Raw genomic sequence first — 22,560 nt, forward strand, 5'->3', positions numbered from 1 at the left:
TTAATGCCTCTACGTGAGACCATGAAGCCAAAAAACTTTTTGGAGGTGACTCCAAAGGCACATTTCATCGAATTCATCTTCATTTGGTATTTTCAGAGGATATTGAAAGTTTCTCTGAGGTTAGTGATGTGGTCCCCCAATGCACAGCTCTTGACTAGCATGTCATCCAAACAGACCTCCATATTTCAATCGAGTTGTTCCTTAAAAAATTTATTTACCAATCGCTAATAGATGGCACCTATATTTTTCAGACTAAAAGGCATGACCCTATAATAGAAGAGATCTCAATCAGTAATAAAGATAATTTTTTTCTCATCTTCAGGTGCCATCCAGATTTGGTTATAGTCAGAGAAGGCATCCATGAAAATGAGAAGCTGATGGTATCCATTAATTGATCGATCTAGGACAAGGATAGCTATCCTTCAAATAGGCTTTGTTGAGGTTGGTGAAGTCTATGTAGATCCACCACTTTTCATTTGCCTTCTTCATGAGAACCACATTTGCAAGTCAATCCAAATAAGTCACCTTCCTGATAAAGTCGACACGGATCAACTTATCTACTTCTTCAACAATAGGCTTTTGCTGCTCTGGGTTAAAGCTCTACTTCTTCTGCTTGATGGGTTGGTGAAGGGGATCTATGCGCAGCTAATGCATTATAATTTTCGGAGTGATCCTAGCATGTCTGTAATCGACCAGGCAAAGACATCTATATTTTTTTTATAAGAAGGATGTTAGTTGGTTTCAAGTTACCTCATTCAAGTTCAACCCTATCTAAACCATGTGTCCTTTATTTTCATCATTTAGTGGAATGGTCATGAGATCCTCCATTGGCTCCCCTCGTTCTTTAGTTAGTTCATCATGAGTGTTAAGCCCTTTAATAGGAAGACTGGTAGGCAGTTTCGCTCTCTGGATGGTGATCGTATAGCAGTGTCGAGCTAATATCTGATCTCCAAGGACCTCTTCGATCCCATATCTAGTAGAAAACTTTATCAACAAATGATAGGTCAACACCACAGCCTTAAAGGCATTCAGTCCTAGCCGCCCTAATATAGCATTATATACTGAGGGTGCTTTGATGGTCAAAAAGTCAATGTTTGTTATGGATTGTTGAGGCTCTTGTCCAACCATGATTAGTAGGATAATGACCCCTGTGACCAGTATCATGTCTCTAGTGAAGCCTACAAGAGTAGAATCGAGCTTGCCCAACCGATCTAAAAAAATGCTCATTTTAGAGAATGCATCATAAAATAAAATATCGGCTGAACTTTCATTACCCATTAAAATGTGGCATATATCATAATTTATAATATTCAAAAATACAACCACCACATCATTATGCAGAAACGGGACTCTCTCTGCATCCTTCTTAGAGAAAGTGATTCCTTTCTCTGACTTCTACCTTTTGGCAGATTCCCCGAGCTCTGTCCTATCGTAACTCCCAGTGATGGTGTTGATCATGATGTATAGACATGCATCCCAAGATGTGAGATAAGGAATGCACCAGCAACACACCAAAGAGGGGCAGCTACAAGAATCCCTCCTATGAAGATGGTGGCTAGGGTTTTGATGTGCAAACAGAGAGAAGGAGAGTGAGATTAAGGGAGAAATGCTATTGTATTAGTTCCACACAAAATATGTTATCATACATAGTTTATATACCCTCAGATTTCTACATAAATCCTAATAAATCCCAGCTGAAAAACTCTCTGGACTAATCCAAATGCACTCACCCAAAGCCATATACACCCATAGTCTGATCATACATTTACTCATTGAGTTAGTCCCCCTAAGACCCATCAAACCAGACCTTAATACCCTAGGATCAAAACCAATCCTAGGCCCAAATAGAAATCCCACACTATTCTGTTCCATGACTCAAGCCAGGTCGATCAGACCTCAAGTTGGCTCGACTGTCGTGCCAACAGTGTGCCATGATATGCTACTCTCTATTTGGCCTTCAAGCTAGCTCTCTCAGGGGTCTGAGCCAGCTTGAGCTGATCCGAATCGACTCCTTCAGAATCTAAGCCAACTCCACTGATGGCAAAATCTCTTTGCTTAATTTTATGCTCCACCTTGCGTCCTAAGTATCTAGAGCCCCAACCAAGCTTCTTGAAGTCCTCACCAGTACGAACCTCGAGCCTGTGGAAGTTGTGCTCCACCTCTACCTTAGGACCACTCTAGTCCTAGCAAACCTAGAGTCCATCTGTTAGATATATGTCTTAGAAGCTAATACGGCTGACATATTGTAATAAATTTAAAGCATAATTTTGTACTTAATGCATTTGTTTGATCAATAAAAGGATAAGTTTAATTTTTATTCAAGAGTGATGTATCCTTGAATCATCCATGAAATTAATACATAGATACATATTCTCAAAGTATTGAGTATTAGAGACATGTATAAAATTTTAAATACTTTCGATCATAATATCATCATGAGGATGATGATCAATCTGGATAGATCACTTTCTTCAGGATAGATAAGCCTTTGGTCTACAATATAGAGATACTGAGCGACTAGAGCGGATAATTATTAGAGAACAACTAGTACTAAGCATGACCATAGAGAAATCATTTGGATTTCTACTCGATCATCAGTGATCATCTCGATACTGTCATTGTATGAATGGTCTTTTGATCTGTGATGGTACGACTGCTCGCAATGAGACTATTGGAGTTTGACTGACACATAAATATGGTTTCATTGAGACCTTGTAGTGGATGTTGGTGGCAGTTGTCTACTGTAGGAGTATGGTGTGCATCTAGATAGAATCTATAGATCTTGATAGAGAAGGGTAGTCCTATAGGATTTGAGAGGCTAAGTTCTAGAGCCTATGACCACAATAGTATGATGAATAGAAAAATTTTTTTATGAGAATCACAAGTGGATTTGAGCTAATCGAATCTATCATATGATTGATGATGAAGTTTTATGATTTATCTATGATCTGCCATCTAGTCGAAACTCACAATAGAGGGACTGAATCATATGTGAACTATACTTTGAGTCTCTATTTTGATTCTACTGGATTGTCACTACATACTGTTAGATGTCACTAGTGGATTATGAGAGCTCACTAGGGTCGCTTAGGATCGATAAACCTTAATGAGTTAGAATGGAATCATTCTGACCCATTGAAAAGAGTTTCAATGATACTATGATAGAGATCATTGTATATCTCACTATCAAATGAAATTGAACTTGTGAGATCACACAATAAAGGGATTAGATCTGAAATAAGTAATTGGACTTATGAAGTCTTAATTAGATTTAGAAAAGTCTTATTGGATTCAGGATAACCTTACTAGCACATAATTGAACCTAATTTTCTCTTTGTACTTGAATTTTTTATTTGATAAGATTAATTTTAGTTAATTACCTGCTAATAATCTAAATGAATTAGATTCGTTGGGCTTCAATTATTGGATGCCTAGAGTTTTGGATCATATGTATTAAGAGTTCAAATCCTGAATCAATTTTCTTGATTGTTTGCATGCGATGTCACTTGATTTGATCAAGTTGGGCATGCCCACTTAAAAGAGGGCATGAAGGACCAGCACGGGGTGTCCCTTAGGCTCCATGTGGCGTGTGAAAATGTAGGTGCAAAGACTTCAATATTTGGTGCATAATAGATCTCTTAATAAATATTTAAGGCTACAAGGATTCCTAATACAAGTAGGACTTGTATTAATGGGCTATTTAATTTTGAATAGGATTCAAATTTTTTATCTATTTAAGGCTCTTTACAATAAATTTTTAGCTGCCCATGCCTCCCATAAGGTCCCCCCCATGCTCCCTTTCTTCTCCTTTTGGATCCAATGCCCAAAGGAGCTTGGGCATCCTCCATCTGCACACCCAAGAGGAGCTTGAGCGTCCTCTTTTCTTTGCTGATTTTCAGATCTTGATTGCTTCATAATTAAAAAAAAAGTAAGAGACAAAGAGAAGAAAAAGATCAAAAAAAAGATCAAAGAGTGGATCATGATCCAGACTTCATTCAGATTCGCAGGGTGATTGTTCTTGGAGAAGAAAGATCAACACCAAAGAAGACTGTTCCAGACTAATCCTAAGTGGATATCCATAGAGATCAGACTCTTGTACAGCTAAAAAAGAGCCTACTCTCTTTCAAATCTAGATTTGAAGAAAAAAATTATGAAACAGATATGTGATTCGATCATATATTTAATTTCAGCATAAAATTCACTATGTGTTCAATTTCTGCACATGATATAGATCCATGCATCCCTTATTTTATACATGCATGATTTAGATGAAAAAATATTTTAATCTTTTATTTTACTATATTATTTAGAAAAAAAAATTTGAAACACACATGCATGCTCCGACATGAAATTCCAACAGTGGTATTAGAGCCATAGGTTTCATATGCATGAAATTAACATACATATTTTGGAAAAGAGTTTCTGATTTTTCTTAATACATGAGATATATAAATGATTACTTTAAATCTAAAATTTATTTTAGATTCAATTTTTAGTTCATATATTTGATATGTGAAGGTATGCATAGATCTAAAATTTTGTTCTAGATCGATTTCTAGTTCATGTATATGTGATATATAGATGCATGCATAAATCTGAAATTTATTTTGACCTGATTTATGATTCATGTTGGGTATAAAATAACCCCAGCCGAAGTTTGTAAAAGGCCGACCCTTCCAGGGCTTTTCCAGCTTCCAACCTTGTGTGGCATCTTTTCGAACTCCCCCGACCGTCTGAGCTTTCATAATACCATCCGGACTTCTCCGACAATGAGCTTCTCAATTCATCTACCGGACTGCTCCAAACGCTCTCCAAACTTCACATTCAGTCGATTCTCTACAGTGGTCGACTATTCTCAAATCCCTTCCAGACTTCTCACGGCCACGGATGACTTTACTCCGAACTTCCTCCGAACTTCGTTAATGACCGAGCATCTTCAGTAGCAGGACTTTTACAGTAACCAGACTCCATCCAAGTTTCTACGGTGGTCGACCACCTTTCGAATTTCAGTCGAACTTCTACCACAAGCAGTCTACTCCGAACTTCTACTACAGGCGGTTTACTCCGGATCTCTACTGTAAGCGAATTCCATCTGAGCTTCTACTATAAACGAATTCTTTTCGAACTTCTATTACAGACAGACTTCAGCCAAGCTTCTTCATAGTCGGATCCCAACCGAGCTCCTACAGTGGATGGATCCCAGACGAGCTTCTACAACGGGACAAGCTCCACCAGCCAGGTCACTACTCCCAGCTTCTACAATAAGAAATCTCCATCCAAGCTTCCACGACAACTGATCTTCGACCGAGCTTCTATAATAAGCGGCCTCCTTTCAGCCTCCTACAAGAGCCGAACTTCGTCCGAACTTCTATGACAAAATTGAAATCCCAGACTCCTCCAATGTTCGACCTTCCCCAATGTCCTCAAGACTCCTCCAGCGGACGAACCTCCACAGCGCTATCCGAACTCCACTGTCGGACGACCCTCTATCGGATTCCTTATGAAATTGGATCTCTCCGACGGGCAATCTACAGATGAGCTTCTACATCAGGCAAATTCCAAACAGATTCTCCTAGCAACTGGACTCTTACCGGACTTCTCCAACAGAAAGTCTCTGTCTGAGTTTCTACAGTGGATGATTTTTGCCTGCAACATCAGTGCCCAATCAGCACCCAAGGCACCTGACAACAGTAGATTCATCGACAACCTCGGAGACATCCGAGCTTCTCTTAGATTGCAGAAATAGAGAGCCATTCGCTCCATCAGACGTCCCAACTGAGCTTCAGCTGACAGATCCGAACTCTCTGACAAGTCACAATAATGGCCACTACCCTACTCCACTCTTTGTAATGGATTTTGCGTGGCTCCACCACTCTCTGGCAAGTCACGATAACGGATACCACTCCACTCTCCGTAATAAATTTCACGTGGCCCTGAACGGCCCCCTGACGCCACTACTCTTTGTAACAAACTCCGCATGGCCTTGAACAACCCACTACCAGGCAGTTACAGACGTCGCTGTCAATCAGTTACGCTCTCCGTCTATAAAAAAGGACCCCAGATACGTTCTTCTCTAAGCTCTAAAGTCTATCTCGAAACTCTTTCAAAATTTCATTTGAGCGCTCCATTTCTGTTGAAGCAGAGTACTGACTTGAGCATCGGAGGGTCTTGTCGGAGCACCCCCAACTCCGATTTAGACTTTCCTTGCAGGTCCCGACGGCGGCTGCGGTCATCTTAACTCCAGCTTCTCCGACATCGGCAAAATTCTACACCAACAGAATTGATGCTAGAGGAAGGGCCCTGTGTCTTCGCAGTACCCTTGTTCTTAAAGGAGTGCTCAATGGGACTATCTCTGATCATCTTCTCCGACATCTTCTTCTCCTTCTCCTGCCAGATCTCTGCCTGATGCCTCCCCGAAAGGCATCCACCAGGCGATCCATGACCTCTACGGCCAAATCTCAGCGAGCTCCACAAGCTCCGGCCTCATCTCCAGTTTTTCAGGCTCCTCCTCCTTTGACAACGACAGTCAGCATAGAGCAGTTTGACTTGCTGGTTCAGCAGGTCAGGAGCCTCACCGAAGCAGTGCAGGCCATGCAGCAGCAGCCACAGGCATCAGTGCGGCTGGAAAGAGCATCGTCAAAGTTTCAGAATCTGACGACTGGACGGGCCACTTGGGCAAGTCGCCCTTTCTTCCCCGAAAAGGGGAAGCATAAGGCAGAGAGCCCACCATCCGATCATGATTCCACCCTTGGAGAGTCCCTACCTTCATTCCACCAGAAGACCCTCGAGACTCGCAGTCGAGAGGACCTCCTGGATCAAAGATTTTGGGAGATAAACCATCGGATTGAAGAGCTCCGCCATGCTCCCACTGCTTACAGTGAGGACATCTGCACTGACCCTCCTTTCTCTCAAATGATCATGCAGGAGCCAATCCTGCCGAACTTCAAGCTCCCCCAATTCAAGAGCTACGACAGGACCTCAGATCCGGTTGACCACCTGGAGGCCTTCGGGACAATGATGCTACTCCATGGCGCGCCAGACGCCATCCTGTGCCAAGCTTTCCCATCTACCTTGAAGGGAGCAGCAAGAAATTGATACTCAGCACTGAAGTTGGGTACTATCTTCTCCTTTGATCAGATGAGCCACTAGTTCGTTGCTCATTTCATCAGCAACCGACATCTTCGGAGAGGTTCGGAGTCCCTCATCAACATCAAGCAAAAGGAGGGAGAATCCATCTGAGCTTACGTCAACCGCTTTAACATCACCGCGTTGGAGGTTCGAAACTTGGACCAATCGGTCGTGATGGCCGCCTTGAAGGGTGGTCTTCAAAAGAACGATCTTCTGTTTTCCCTGAAAAAGAAGTATCCCAGAGACTTTGCTGATTTGCTGGCCCGGGCTGAAGGATATGCCCAAGTAGAAGAAGCCTTCAAGATGAAAAATGAGGAGGCCGTGAGGGAGCGACAGGTGGGAGACTCCAGCAAGCCCACAGTTGAAAAAGGGCCGAGTGAAGCTCGACCACGTTCTCGAACTTCCTTTAGACACAAGCATGTCCAAACTCCTCCCCGAGCTCGTAGGTAGAGAAGCCTGGACCGCAAAGTTTGGCGGGGCTCTCCCCCAAGAAGATTCCACAGCTATACCCCTCTCAATGCATCAAAAACCCAAGTGCTGATGGAGGTCAGGGAGCAGCTGCCGAGGTCAGAAAGGATGCGCACGCACCTCGAAAAGTGTAACCCTAACAAGTTCTGCCTCTATCATCGTGACTATTGCCACGATATGGAGGAGTGCATTCAGCTCTGAGATGAGATCGAGGAGCTCATCAGACGAGGTCGGCTCGACAGATTCATTCGATGTCGACCTGAAGGTAGGGAAGATCGGTCGAGGGCCCTACCGCAACCAGAGCCACCAAGGAGGGAGGAGCAGCCTGAAGATCGGCCTCCAATTGGGATCATCAACTCCATCTCTGGAGGACCCCGACAGGAAGCAGACCTTCCGCGGCTATGGGATTCAAAAAATCTACGAATGTATTACCAATAACTTTACCTTAAATAAAAGTTTCTTTCATATTTTCATATCTTTTCTTTTGGCATGAGCTCATAACGACAGAGAGTAGCTCCTTCCGACAATCGAAACTAAGCGTGTTAGGAACAAGAGGAGAACCTCGTCCTAACATGAGCAAAGTTGAAGGCCCGATTATTTAAAGATCGGATGGAGGGAGAGGCCCTTACAACGGTCCTTATGTGCCCCCACAGCCATATTAGAAATAGGAGGAGAACCTCATCCTAACATGAGCAAAATCGAAGGCCCGATTATTTAAAGACCGGATGGAGGGAGAGGCCCTTACAACGGCCCTTATGTGCCTGTTGGAAATAGTATCCCAAAGCCAATCGTCAGCCTGTTGACGGTTGTGCTTATTTTTTATATTTGTATATGAATTATGAATTAATAAAAATTATTTTGGTATTTTTTCATCACAAAATATTTCATCTTCTAATGAACTCCTATGTTGTGGTGAAGTCCTTAGGACTATTTAGACTCGACAAAGGAGGATTTGTCGTTTAGTCCTTAAATCTGTTCGCGACCAAATGATACGTTGTTACTAAGGATGACAACATTTATCAAGCATAGGTCGTTGTGTGCCATATAGGTTGGTTGTCCTCTAAACCAATGAGTGTGGAGACACTGGTATGGCATACAGGTGAGATGTAAGGGTACTCTGTACTGAACGTGACCAACTCCAGAGCTATTTCTGCTGTCAAGATTCACTCCACTGGAATATGGGTATAAATATTCCTCCAACCTGAGACCGCCATGATGACTTGCAAGCAACTCACTGCACTTAGGCACTGGACTACCTGAATTTTTAATTCAGTGACGGAAGGCAGCTGGGTGTAGTCAAGTACTTGACTTGTCGGTGCGTGTGTCAAGATGGGATTGACCACTCCAGTTTAAGAGCTGTGTACAGTCGTATTTTAATTTAGCAAAACCTTGGCCAGGGTAGTCCTTGTGAGGAGTCACAGGACTGTTTAAGTTGAGCACGATTCGGATGATCTGATTAGGGTTGACAGTTTAACCCTGAGTCATCCTAAACATAGGGGTCAAAAGGATGAATTATACAGTAACCATATTCATGTAGGTTCTGAGTGTTGTGATTGCAATTCTTTGACCTATTCGGACGTTGGGTACCATTGCTAGATGGTCACTTCGATTAGTACAGGAATTGGTTCCTGTGCTACCGGCTTAGGTTCGAACTTGCGGGGTCACACACATTAGAGGTTCCTATCTGATCTGATGGCTGGTGTAGAATCCTACATATTTGAGACTTAGTGATTGAGAATCAGGATTCTCTGATCATGAGTTCCACACATTATGGGTATCGGGGTCAAGAGTCCCACTGGTTGGGACTTTTCGATCAGGGTTACATATCGATGAATTCTGATGCCTGATTGCCCATCAGATTTGTACAAAGTATTTATGAGAGATTTTATTAATGATTTGATCACTAATTAACCCAATTTGATTGAGTAATTATTTTTGGGTCAAGTCCAATTGAATTGGATTCTGTTGGGTTTGACCCGATTAGGTTAAGAGTTGACCTAATCGTCGAGATGGTTTGGTCCCTGATTTGATCAAGGGTTGGGCTTAGTCAATTTTTGATTTGATTAGAATTTTATTGAGCCTAATTAAGTTAGATTTAAATTAGTCTAATTGGATCTAACTTATTTGGTTCAATTAGGTTGGTTTAAATAATGAAACCACCTTGACCCAATCTCCATGCGCCACCTCACTTCCATTGCATCCATTTGAATTCATGAGAAGGAACTTCTCATAAATTTTTTCCTCACGCCAAGCCCTCTCCATGCCCCACTTTAATGTGCCAATTGAATGGATAAGGATGATTGGTTGGCCATTCAAATTCAAAATAAAGTTTGAATTTGAATGGGCAATCAATCTTTGCGCCTTATCCCTTTTTTAACGCCCCATTTATTTCATGAGAAAAATATTTCTCATGAAATCACTCCATGCAAAATTTAAGTCATGCCTCACGCCTTTAGTGGATAAGGGATGAGTTGGTGGCCATTTGAATTCAAAATTTGATTTGAATTCAAATGTGTAATTACTCATCTTTATCCTTTCTTTTGGATAAGACGTTTGACGTTGTTATAAAAGGAGGAGAAGAGTAGGGCGTGTAGAAAGAAGATTTTTTGAAAAAAATTTTAGGGTGTGAGGAAGTCTTGTGCGTGAGAAGAAAGTTCATATCCTTCCAAGAGAAAAAGAAAGAAAAGAAAGAAAAGTGGGTGCAAGATTTCTGGTGAGTTTCCTAGAGTTTTAGCCTGGGGTTCGGGAAGTGAGAAAGTGAGCTACGAGTGTCATGAGCCTACAAAATCTCAAGAAGATCTTCAACATCCTCTCAAGCACGTCTGTTGATGATCCAGAGTATCCGAAGAATCGACAGACATCGATCGAAGGAGTTTGATCAGCATCGGCCGTCAAAAGGGCTCTACAATGAGCTAGCACTCGTGAGGAGTCGATCAGATCGAGAACTTCATGTGGATGATCTGCAGAGGTTAGACATACTGTGTGGCTGCATTGCGATGATCAAACTCTCCCAACGGTGATCAGATTACGACGATCTACTATCCGCACAAAGGTATTGTGTTCTGAACACATTACAGTAAAGTGTTTACTGTTCGAATTTGAATTTTAAATTTAAATGAATGCATGCTATATATCATATTTAGATCCTAATGTAGGATAAATTTATATTAATTAATTAGATTAATTAATATTTTTTCACTGTAAAATCATAATTTTGAAAAGTTTTAAAATTATCATTTTACCCCTGCACTGAATTACGCTACAAATGGTATCAGAGCGGGTTCTTAGATATGATATATATATTTACATGCATAGATTAAGTTGTAATCTAAAAGTTTAAATTTAAAATTTAAAATTCAAAATTCAAAATTTGAATTTTGAAAGTTGTTCGAAATTCAAAATTCAAAAATTTGAAATTTGAATTTTGAAATTCGAAATTCAAAATTCAAAAATTTAAAATTCAAAATTCAAAATTTGAAATTTGAAATTTGTTTGAAATTTGAAATTTAAAATTCAAAATTTAAAATTCAAAATTTGAAATTCAAAATTTGAAATTCAAAAATTTGAAATTTGAAATTTGTTTGAAATTTGAAATTCAAAATTTAAAATTTAAAATTTAAATTTTGAAATTGATATATTTAGATATACTTGATCCAAGTAACAAATAATTGAATTGGATTGGTTGCCATGGCCGTCCGATCATAGGAGAAAAGTAGGATTTAAAGGCCCTCTCCTCCCATTCAATGGGGTCTCCTATGGCGGTAGAGGTGCCGCTGCAATTATATCCCATGCAGATGAAGCGGTGAAAGAAATTAATTGTAAAGGTTCAATTGTGAAATTTATCATGAATGTGTTAGATTAGATCTAAAGGAATATTCATGATTTATTTTGATTGAGTTATTTTCTGTTATGTAATTAGCAATAGGATTGCTATTTATGAAATGTGCTGATCTATTTGTGAAATGAGTCAACATATTTGGTGAACAGAAAATAAAACCTTTCAAATTTGAAAATTATTTTCGAAATACCAAACCCTGACCCATCAGCCCAAATACTTAATTAAAAGAATTAAGTGTTGTCTAGTAGGTCTAGAATTGTGAATTAAGACTTAAGACAATTGCATAAACTTGTGGGTCAATGCATTAGATGGATTAGGTCCATAATTGGGTTAGACCTAAGGTTAGGTTAAAGAAATGGACTAAATTAGAGTAATTGGTCAAATCTAATCAAAAGTTGAATTAGATTAGGTCAAGGATACCCTAGACTCAACTTCAATAGTTGTAGTTGAATGGGTCCATGTCTTTAACTAGACCAAGATGGACTTAATTCATGGCTACGTGGTGGAACCCTATTTACTAAGTTGATCAAATTAAAATTAATAAATCGGTTGGTGTCTAAGGTAAGTTTGGCAGTTTGACCAGTGGTTTTTAAGCGGGAGCTACTCGTAGTGATTCGATCTCTGACGAGTTAATGGCTTATCCCCACCACTTATCTCACTTACCTGGCCATCCTGGTGAATTAGATTTTGATTAGATCACTTGGTGATTAGGGCTCACCCATGTCATTAGGTAAATCAGTTTGACTGATTTAGGTGCTCCTAATGCCAGCTTTAATTAAATTCTTTTTTAATCTGACTTGGTGAAGTCAGTAGGAGGATTGAAATTGGCTGGATATTTTTTTCTCATCTATCCTTTAATAAAATCCTCAAAAATTATTAGGTCCCTAAAAATGATTAAGTTATATTGATAACTAAGTCATAGCCTCCTATTAAGTGAGTGATAATGAGTCCATTAGTTTAATAATCATTGGAGGCCCAAAGGCCTGGTGCTTATTGACTAATGAAATTATCATTCATAATATGATAATTTGGTTTGAGTTTTTCTGATGGTGGTCAGGTTGGCCGGCCAAAGTCGGGCCTGATCATTTATTGGTCTGATTCACCAAATCAAATCATGTTAATGGTTGGACCTAACCAGATCTTTTCAGTAGAGGCCAAAGCCTACTGATTAGGTTCTGGGGCAAAATCAATTACTAGAAGTTGTTTAGAGAAACAACTGGTTATGAACCTACCCATAGATGCACATGGGTTGACCAACTAAAGTTGGGCTCGTGTGTAGTCTGTGTGGATTCTAGTACCCACTAAGAAATTAAAGTAATTCCTCAAATTGGAGGTTGAGGCTACCAGTTCGTAAAAATACTGAGAGAAACTTTAGACTAAAGTCCAAGTCTTTAGTATTTATAATTTATGTACTAATAGAGGTCTGGTTTTCCTTTATACAGCTATGGCCACTACCCTGTCGCTCCGGTCATTATTAGATAATGACAAGCTCATGGGACCTAATTTCGATAGCTGGTATCGAAAATTAAAAATCATCCTTGAGCATGAGCAGATTCTTTATGTAGTAATGGATCCGGCACCTGAGGAGCCAGCCGCGAACGTTAGAGGGACAGTTCGAGACACTTATCAGAAGTGGCTCAATGACCGCACCACCGTTCGGTGCATTATGCTGGTGGCAATGAATGATGAGTTCAGTCATAGGTTCGAGAACGCCCAGCCACAGGAGAAGCTTCAAATGTTGAACGACTCCTTTGGCACGCCTGACGATGTTGAAAGGCATAAAACTAGTTATGTCATTTTCAATGCTCGGATGAGGGATGGAGCCTCAGTCACTGATCATGTACTGTACATTATCGAAATGATTAAGCGCCTAAGTAAACTGGGCTTTTCCCTGCACGAGCAGCTCGGTAAGGATGCGATCCTTAATTCATTGTCTAAGTCCTTCCTCCCCTTTCTTACTCATTTTCAGATGACAAAGCCTGCAGTGAACTACCACGGCTTGTTGGGGTTGCTGCAGAAATTTGAGAAGAATCACTAGCTCCATAAGGAGTCGGTGAATATTGTGGGAGGGTCTTCTTCTGGTCGTCAACCCTTTAAGAAAGGAAAGAAGAAGAACAAGAAGAAGAAGAATAAGAAGGTGCAGCTGCATGCTGGGACGTCTGCATAGGGTCAGACCAAGAAGCACAAGCCCGACCAGAGCCAGGCGGAGTGCTTCTTTTGCAAGAAGTAGGGGTACTAAAAGAGGAACTGTCCTTTATACATTGCCTCCCTGGACCCGAACAGGCCGAAGAAGAAGCAAGGTACTTATATGATAACACCTTGCAACTTTTCCATTTGTGATACTACTGCCTGGGTATTGGATACCGGAAGCCCTTATCATATTTGCAATTCGATGCAGGGTCTGCAGGTCAGTAGGAGATTTGATGAAGGCAAGAGACTCCTGAACGTTGGAGATGGAAGCAAAGTTCCAGTTCTAGCATTAGGAATCATGAACCTTGTAATCAATTCTCGAAACGTAATTCTGAGTGAATGTCACTATTGTCCAAGCCTTTTATTAAACATAATTCTGAGTGAATGGTTATCAATTTTTAATAAAAAGAAATATTTGCAATATCATTTTGAATGGTGTTACAATGTTTGTTGGACAACTTAATAATGGAATTTACTTTCTATCACAACCTATTAATGTGATTCAAACCTCCGGTAAATGCCCTAGAATAGATAATGTGTCAGAAGTCTACTTTTGGCACTGTAGGCTAGGTCATATCAATAAGAACAGGATAAACAGATTGGCTCAAGAAGGAATTCTTGAAGTAGGTGATTGTGAATCACTTCCAACCTGTGAGTCCTGTCTTCTTGGTAAAATGACCAAATCACCTTTTACTGAAAAAGGTGAGCGAGCCAGTGAACTCTTGGGTCTCGTACATTCTGATGTATGTGGACCCATGAGCTCAAGTGCAAGAGGTAGATATTTCTACTTCATAACCTTCACAAATGATCTATCGAGGTATGGGTATGTCTATTTAATGAAGCATAAATCGGAGTCATTTGAAATGTTCAAACTATTTCAAAATGAGGTAGAAAAATAAATTGGAAAGTGTATTAAAACTCTTCGATCTGATCGAGGAGGTGAATATCTCTCCAATGATTTTCTGACATATCTTGGGGAGAATGGGATTCTCTCTCAATGGACTCCTCTTGAAACACCACAACATAATGGTGTATCTGAAAGGAGGAATCGGACCTTGTTGGACATGGTTCGATCCATGATGGGGTTTGCTGGTCTGCCGATCTCCCTCTGGAGATATGCGCTTGAATCGGCTTGTTACCTTCTAAATAGAGTTCCGAGTAAATCTGTAACCAAAATGCCATATGGGATATGGATAGGATAATAGTCAGTACTCTCGCACCTTAGGGTTTGGGGGTGTCCGACTTATGTTAAACATTTAATTACGGACAAGCTTGGACCTAGGTCTGACAAGTGTAATTTTATAGGGTACCCAAAAGAGACCAAAGGGTATACTTCTACCTAGCTGATGAGCAAAAAGTATTTGTCAGCCTTAAGACAATCTTTTTGAAAAAGGAGTTCCTTGGTGAAGAGACTGTTACCTCTAAGGTTAAACTTGACGAAGTTCGGTAGATGGAAAAATCAACACAAGTTGCTGAACCTGAACCAGATTTGGTTAGATCAGATCTGGAGCCCATTGTTCAAGCACCCTTAAGGCAAATTGGTAGAGTACCATGTCAACCGGACAGATACTATAGTTTCTTGATCCGAAACAGCGATCCTATCGAACTTGATGAAAATGATGAGGATCCGATCACCTACATGGATGCAATGCTAAGACCTGACTCTGAAAATTGGCTAGAGGCCATGAAATCCAAAATAGAGTCCATGAAGGTCAACGATGGGTGGACATTGGTTGACCCACCCAAAGGAGTAAAACCCATAGGGTGTAAATGGATCTTCAAGAGGAAGAGAGGCGCAGACGGAAAGGTGAAAACCTATAAAGCCCATCTGATTGCCAAGGGATATCATCAATGTTATGGTATAGACTATGACGAGATATTTTCTGCTGTGGTAATGCTCAAATCTATTCAGATTATGCTTGCGATAGCTGCCCATCTGGACTATGAAATCTGGCAGATGGATGTGACGACAGCTTTCCTAAATGGAGAGCTGGATGAAGAGGTGTATATGATACAACCTGAAGAATTTACATCCACAGATGAGTCTAAGGTGTGCAGGCTACAGAGGTCCATTTATGGACTTAAGCAGGCATCACGGAGTTGGAACATATGTTTTGGTAAGACGATCAAGACGTATGGCTTCGTTAAGAATAGAGAAGAGCCCTACATTTATAAGTGGGCTAATGGTCCAGTAGTAGTATTTCTTGTATTGTATGTGGATGACATTCTCTTAATCAGGAATGATATCCCTGCATTACAGGAAATAAAGATTTGGCTATGGTCACAGTTCTCCATGAAGGATCTGGGAGAAGCTTCCTATATCCTAGGGATGAAGATCTATAGGAATAGATCTAAAAGGTTGCTTGGTTTATCTCAGTCCACATACATTGATACTATGCTAAAGAGGTTCGGCATGGAGAATTTCAAGAAAGGCTATCTTCCGATAGGCCATGAAATTTCTCTCTCGAAGAGAGATTGTCTGACAACACCTCAAGAGAGAGAGCGTATGGGTAGGATTCCATATGCTTCGGCAGTGGGATCTATCATGTACGCCATGACATGTACATGACCAGATGTGGCATACTCACTAGGGGTAGTGAGTAGATACCAATCTGATCCAGGGGAGAATCACTAGAAAGTTGTTAAAACCATCCTGAAGTATTTAAGAAATACTAAGGACCAGTGGCTTGTTTATGGTGAATCGGACTTGAGACTTATAGGGTTTACAGACTCTAGTTTCCAGTCTGATCACGATGACAGCAAAAGTGTGTCAGAATTTATTTTTACCCTTAATGGTGGGGCTATCTGCTGGAAAAGTTTCAAGCAGCACACAGTGGCTGAAGCATATTCTACACCGCTACCATCTCATCCGAGAAATTATGGATCGAGGTGACGTCGATCTTCAGAAGATTGACGAGAAGGAGAACCTGGCTGACCCATTCACTAAAGCCATTGCGGTGAAGGAGTTCGACAACTACAAGTCGAAGATGGGTATTAGATACTGCACCGATTGGCTTTAGGCCAAGTAGAAGATTGTTGGGAATAGTGTCCCAAAGCCAATCGTCAGCCTGTTGACGGTTGTGCTCATTTTTTGTATTTGTACATGAATTATAAATTAATAAAATTTATTTTGATAGTTTTTCATCATAAAATGTTTCATCTTCTAATGAACTCCTATGTTGTGGTGAAGTCCTTAGGACTATTTAGACTCGACAAAGGAGGATTTGTCGTTTAGTCCTTAATCTGTTCGCGACCAAATGATACGTTGTTACTAAGGACGACAACGTTTATCAAGCATAGGTCGTTGTGTGCCATATAGGTTGGTTGTCCTCTTAACCAATGAGTGTGGAGACACTGGTATGGCATACAGGTGAGATGTAAGGGTACATCTGCACTGAACGTGACCAACTTTGGAGCTATTTTTGCTGTCAAGATTTGCTCCGATGGAATATGGGTATAAATATCCCTCCGACCTGAGACCACCACGGTGACTTGCAAGCAACTCACTGTACTTAGGCACTGGACTATCTGAATTTTTAATTCAGTGACGGAAGGCTGCTGGGTGTAGTTAAGTACTTGACTTGTCGGTGCATGTGTCAAGATGGGATTGACCACTCCAGTTTAGGAGCTGTGTACAGTCGTGTTTCAATTTAGCAAAACCTTAGCCAGGGTAGTCCTTGTGAGGAGTCACTGGACTGTTTGAGTTGAGCACGATTCGGATGATCTGATCAGGGTTGATAGTTTAACCCTGAGTCGTCCTAAACACAGGGGTCAAAAGGATGAATTATACAGTAACCATATTCATGTAGGTTCTGAGTGTTGCGATTGTGACTCTTCGACCTATCCGGATGTTGGGTACCATTGCTAGATGGTCACTTCGATTAGTACAGGAATTGGTTCCTGTGCTACCGGCTTAGGTTCGAACCTATGGGGTCACACACATTAGAGATTTCTATCTGATCTGATGGCTGGTATAGAATCCTACATGTTTGGGACTCAGTGATCGAGAATCAGGATTCTCTCATCACAAATTCCACACATTATGGGTACCGGGGTCAAGAGTCCCACTGGTTGGGACTTTTCGATCAGGGTTACATATCGATGAATTCTGATGCTCGATTGCCCATCAAATTTGCACAAAGTATTTATGAGAGGTTTTATTAGTGATTTGATCACTAATTAACTCAATTTGATTGAGTAATTATTTTTGGATCAAGTCCAATTGAATTGGATTTAGTTGGGTTTGACCCGATTAGGTTAAGAGTTGACCTAATCGTCAAGATGGTTTGGTCCCTGATTTGATCAAGGGTTGGACTTAGTCAATTCTTGATTTGATTAAGATTTTATTGAGCCTAATTAAGCCTAATTAAATTAGATTTAAATTAGTCTAATTGGACCTAACTTATTTGGTTCAATTAGGTTGGTTTAAATAATGAAACCACCTTGACCCAATCTCCATGCGCCACCTCACTTCCATTGCACCCATTTGAATTCATGAGAAGGAACTTCTCATGAATTTTTTCCTCACACAAAGCCCTCTCCATGCCCCACTTTAATGTGCCAATTGAATGGATAAGGATGATTGGTTGGCCATTCAAATTCAAAATAAAGTTTGAATTTGAATGGGCAATCAATCTTTGCGCCTTATCCCTTTTTTAACATCCCATTTATTACATGAGAAAAATATTTCTCATGAAATCACTCCATGCATAATTTAAGCCATGCCTCATGCCTTTAGTGGATAAGGGATGAGTTGGTGTCTATTTGAATTCAAAATTTGATTTGAATTCAAATGTGTAATTACTCATCTTTATCCTTTCTTTTGGATAAGATGTTTGACGTTGTTATAAAAGGAGGAGAAGAGTGGGGCATGTAAAAAAAAGATTTTTTGAGAAAAATTTTGGGGTGTGAGGAAGTCTTGTGCGTGAGAAGGAAGTCCATATCCTTCCAAGAGAAAAAGAAAGAAAAGAAAGAACAGTGGATGCAAGGTTTCCGGTGAGTTTCCTAGAGTTTTAGCCTGGGGTTCGAGAAGTGAGAAAGTGAGATACGAGTATCGTGAGCCCACAAAATCTCAGGGAGATCTTCAACATCCTCTCAAGCATATCTGTTGATGATCCAGAGCATCCAAAAAATAGACAGACATCGATCGAAGGAGTTTGATCAGCATCGGCCGTCAAAAGGGCTCTACAATGAGCTAGCACTCGTGAGGAGTCGATCAAATCGAAAATTCTATGTGGATGATCCACTGAGGCCAGACACACTGTGTGGCTATGTTGCAATGATCAGACTCTTCCAACGATGATCAGATTGCGGTGATCTACTACCCGCACAAAGATATTGTGTTCTGAACACATTACAGTAAAGTATTTACTGTTCGAATTTGAATTTCAAATTTAAATGAATGAATGCTATATATCATATTTAGATCCTAGTGTAGGATAATTAATTAGATTAATTAATATTTTTTCACTATAAAATCATAATTTTGAAAAAAATTTAAAATTATCATTTTACCCCTACACTGAATTATGCTACAGTGCCCCCACAGCCATGTTAGGAACAGAAGGAGAACCTCATCCTAACATGAGCAAAGTCGAAGGCCCAATTACTTAAAGATCGATGGGGGGAGAGGCCCTTACAACGGCCCTTATGTGCCCCCACAGCCATGTTAGGAATAGGAGGAGAACCTCGTCCTAACATGAGCAAAGTCAAAGGTCTGGTTACTTAAAGATCGGATGGGGGGAGAGGCCCTTACAACGGCCCTTATGTGCCCCCACAGCGATGTTAGGAACAGGAGGAGAACCTCATCCTAACATGAGCAAAGTCGAAGGCCCAATTATTTAAAGATCGGATGGGGAGAGAGGCCCTTACAATGGCCCTTATGTGCCCCCACAACCATGTTAGGAACAGGAGGAGAACCTCATCCTAACATGAGCAAAGTCAAAGGCTCGATTATCTAGAGACCGGATGAGGAGAGAGGCTCTTGCAACAGCCCTTACACGCCCCCACAGCCCTGTTAGGAATAGGAGGAGAACCTCATCCTAACATGAGCTAAAATTGACTGTGTTGGAAACAGGAGGAGAACCTCATCCTGACACAAATGAAGACCCGATCGATCAAGATCGGACGAGGAGAAAAGCCTCCTCAATGGCTCCTCTACACTCCCATGACCCCGTTAAGAGCAGAGAAAAAATCCTCACCCAAATATAAAAAAAGGGGGAAGAGATAAAAAGAAAAAGTGACAAACTACACCAGTAATAAGGAAAAAACAAACTACATCAAAGACACAAGGAACCTCGTCTCAACAAGGAAGGAGACTCTTATCAAAAACCCTCAGTCTCTAAGAGAAAACTCAACACAGGTCGAGGAAAAATCGACTTCCTCAAGGTAACGAGAAGTTTGGGCCCCCAAGCTCGAGCATCGGGAGGAAGTGTCAAACTCAAATGGCCTCGAAAAGACCTACGATCATGAACAAAAAGGGCAAATCAACATGGTGATGATCAAAAACTTTCAAACAATGTCGACATCGAACAAGACAAAAGACAAAAAAAGTTTGGTAAACAATAACTCAAAGCAAGAATAGACAAAGTAATGAGAAAAATTTCTTTTCATTTCATTAGTAAAGTATGCATTACAAAGCCTTAGAAGGCCAAGACTCAAGGGACCTCATCTCAACGAGGAAGAAAATCCTCATCAAAAATTTTCAGTCCCTAAGGGCAAATCAACACGGCGACGATCAGGAACCTTCAAACAACGTCGACATCGAACAAGACAAAAGATAAAAGAAGTTTGGTAAATGATGACTTAATGCAAGAATGGATAAGGTAATGAAAAATTTTCTTTTTGTTGCTCCTAGATTGATTTTGATGACTACAAAACAGTTGGAAGGGATACAAATAATTTTTATGTGAAAAAGACCTTATGCTCTACAGGGGCAAAATCATAATTTCATCAAAACTCTGATTTGATAGCATCATCGTGTAGAACAAATGATATGTAATCTATTGGTGAAAGTTTCATGGTTTTTGGACTTATATTTTTGGAGTTATGAAGGTTTGAAGTTCATGAGTCGACTCATGAGTCAACTCATGAAACTATGAGCTGATTGGCACGCAAAGATTAGCCATGGCACGCTGGTTTTCTGGCTTGGCACGACCTGTGAGTCGACTCATGAGTCGACCCACAAGGCATGAGTCGACTCATGAGTCGACCTCTGCTGTTTTGGGCCAAGAAAATCCAGAAACCCAATCTCTGGACTTTGCAACAGAGGTCGACTCATGAGTCGACCCCTGAGGCATGAGTCGACTCATGAGTCGACTCATATGTCGGGATTTGCCTGTAACGGCTAGTTTTTGGCCAGATTTGGTTGCTTTTTAATGCTGCTTTTTGTGCTCTAACGGCTCTTTTTCTGCCTAGTTTGTTTTCCCTTGTCTCTTAAGGCTATAAAGGTTTCAAAAGGTGGAAAACAAAAAAAAAGAGAGATCCAAATATCCAAGAGGCATTCAAGTGATTTGAAAAGAGAAAATCAAGAGCATTCAAGAGGGCATTCAAGTGCATTCAAGAGAGAGTTCTCTCAAGCCAACTTCTCAATCTCATTCAAGAGTTCATTTAAAGCCTTCAAGAAGCCTTCAATCAAAGCTCACCAACTCCTCAAGCTTTTATTCCTTTTCTCATCCATTTTGAGGAAATCAAAGAAGGGCTTCTTCATTTGAGTAAAGCGTATTTATTGTTATATTCGCTCACTTAAGGAGCTATTCTTGTACTTATTTGTGCTCTAAACTGATTTTATCTTGTGAGCAATTGTTTTTGTTTTGGAGGGTTTCCAAAACAAGGAAAGGTTGATCCGAACCTGAAATCGGAGTGTATTGGGTCGGCTTGTACCCGGGAAACAAGTGGACTAGCTTGGGATAGCTAGTGTCGGAGTTTCCGACGGTTGTATTCGGGTTGAATACAAAGTATAGTGGATTGGAATTCTCAAGTAGGAGCTTGGGGAGTGGATGTAGGTGCAAGGTTGGCACCGAACCACTATAAATCATTGTGTTTGTGGCATGCCTTATTGTTTCTCTTTAATTCTCCATTATATCCTTGCATTCTTATTTTAAGTAATTAATCTCAAACCAAAGTCTCTCTCTTCATTCATCAAGTTTTTGATATATAATTTTTACAAGTAATTAGTTAAGCCTAAAATTTTTAAAACCCAATTCACCCCCCCTCTTGGGTTGCATAGCTGGGCAACAAGTGGTATCAGAGCCCGGTTCTCTAGCCCTTCTTTGATCTAACAATCAAAGAGCCAAAGATCTATGGCAACCCACGTCGGCACTTCTCTAGCCGAGGGGCAATCTACCAACCGACCTCCACTTTTCAATGGGTCTAACTACACCTATTGGAAAGCTCGGATGAAGATTTTCATACAAGCACTAGACTATGATATGTGGAGTATCATAGTGAACGGTCCACACACACCCACCAAGATAATAGATGGTGAGGAGTCAACCAAACCCGAAAGAGAATGGGATGAGGTTGATAAGAAATTGGCACAGTTAAATGCTAAAGCTATGAATGTTCTTTACTGTTCACTTGATGCAAATGAATTTAATCGCATTTCTACCTGTGCATCTGCTAAAGAAATATGGGATAGGTTAGAAGTAACCCATGAGGGAACAAATCAAGTAAAGGAGTCTAAAATAAACATGCTTGTACATAAATATGAGTTATTTAAAATGGAGCATGATGAGTCCATAACTGCTATGTTTACTCGCTTTACTGATATAATTAATGGTTTGAAGAGTCTTGGCAAATCTTATACTAACAGTGAACTTGTAAGGAAGATTCTCAGGTCATTGCCAAGAACTTGGGAAGCCAAGGTGACTGCTATCCAAGAAGCAAAGGACTTGAACACTCTACCTCTAGAAGAGCTTCTTGGATCCTTGATGACT

This window comes from Elaeis guineensis, chromosome 15 (genome assembly GCF_000442705.2).
Source record: "Elaeis guineensis isolate ETL-2024a chromosome 15, EG11, whole genome shotgun sequence".
Taxonomy (NCBI): Eukaryota; Viridiplantae; Streptophyta; class Magnoliopsida; order Arecales; family Arecaceae; genus Elaeis; species Elaeis guineensis.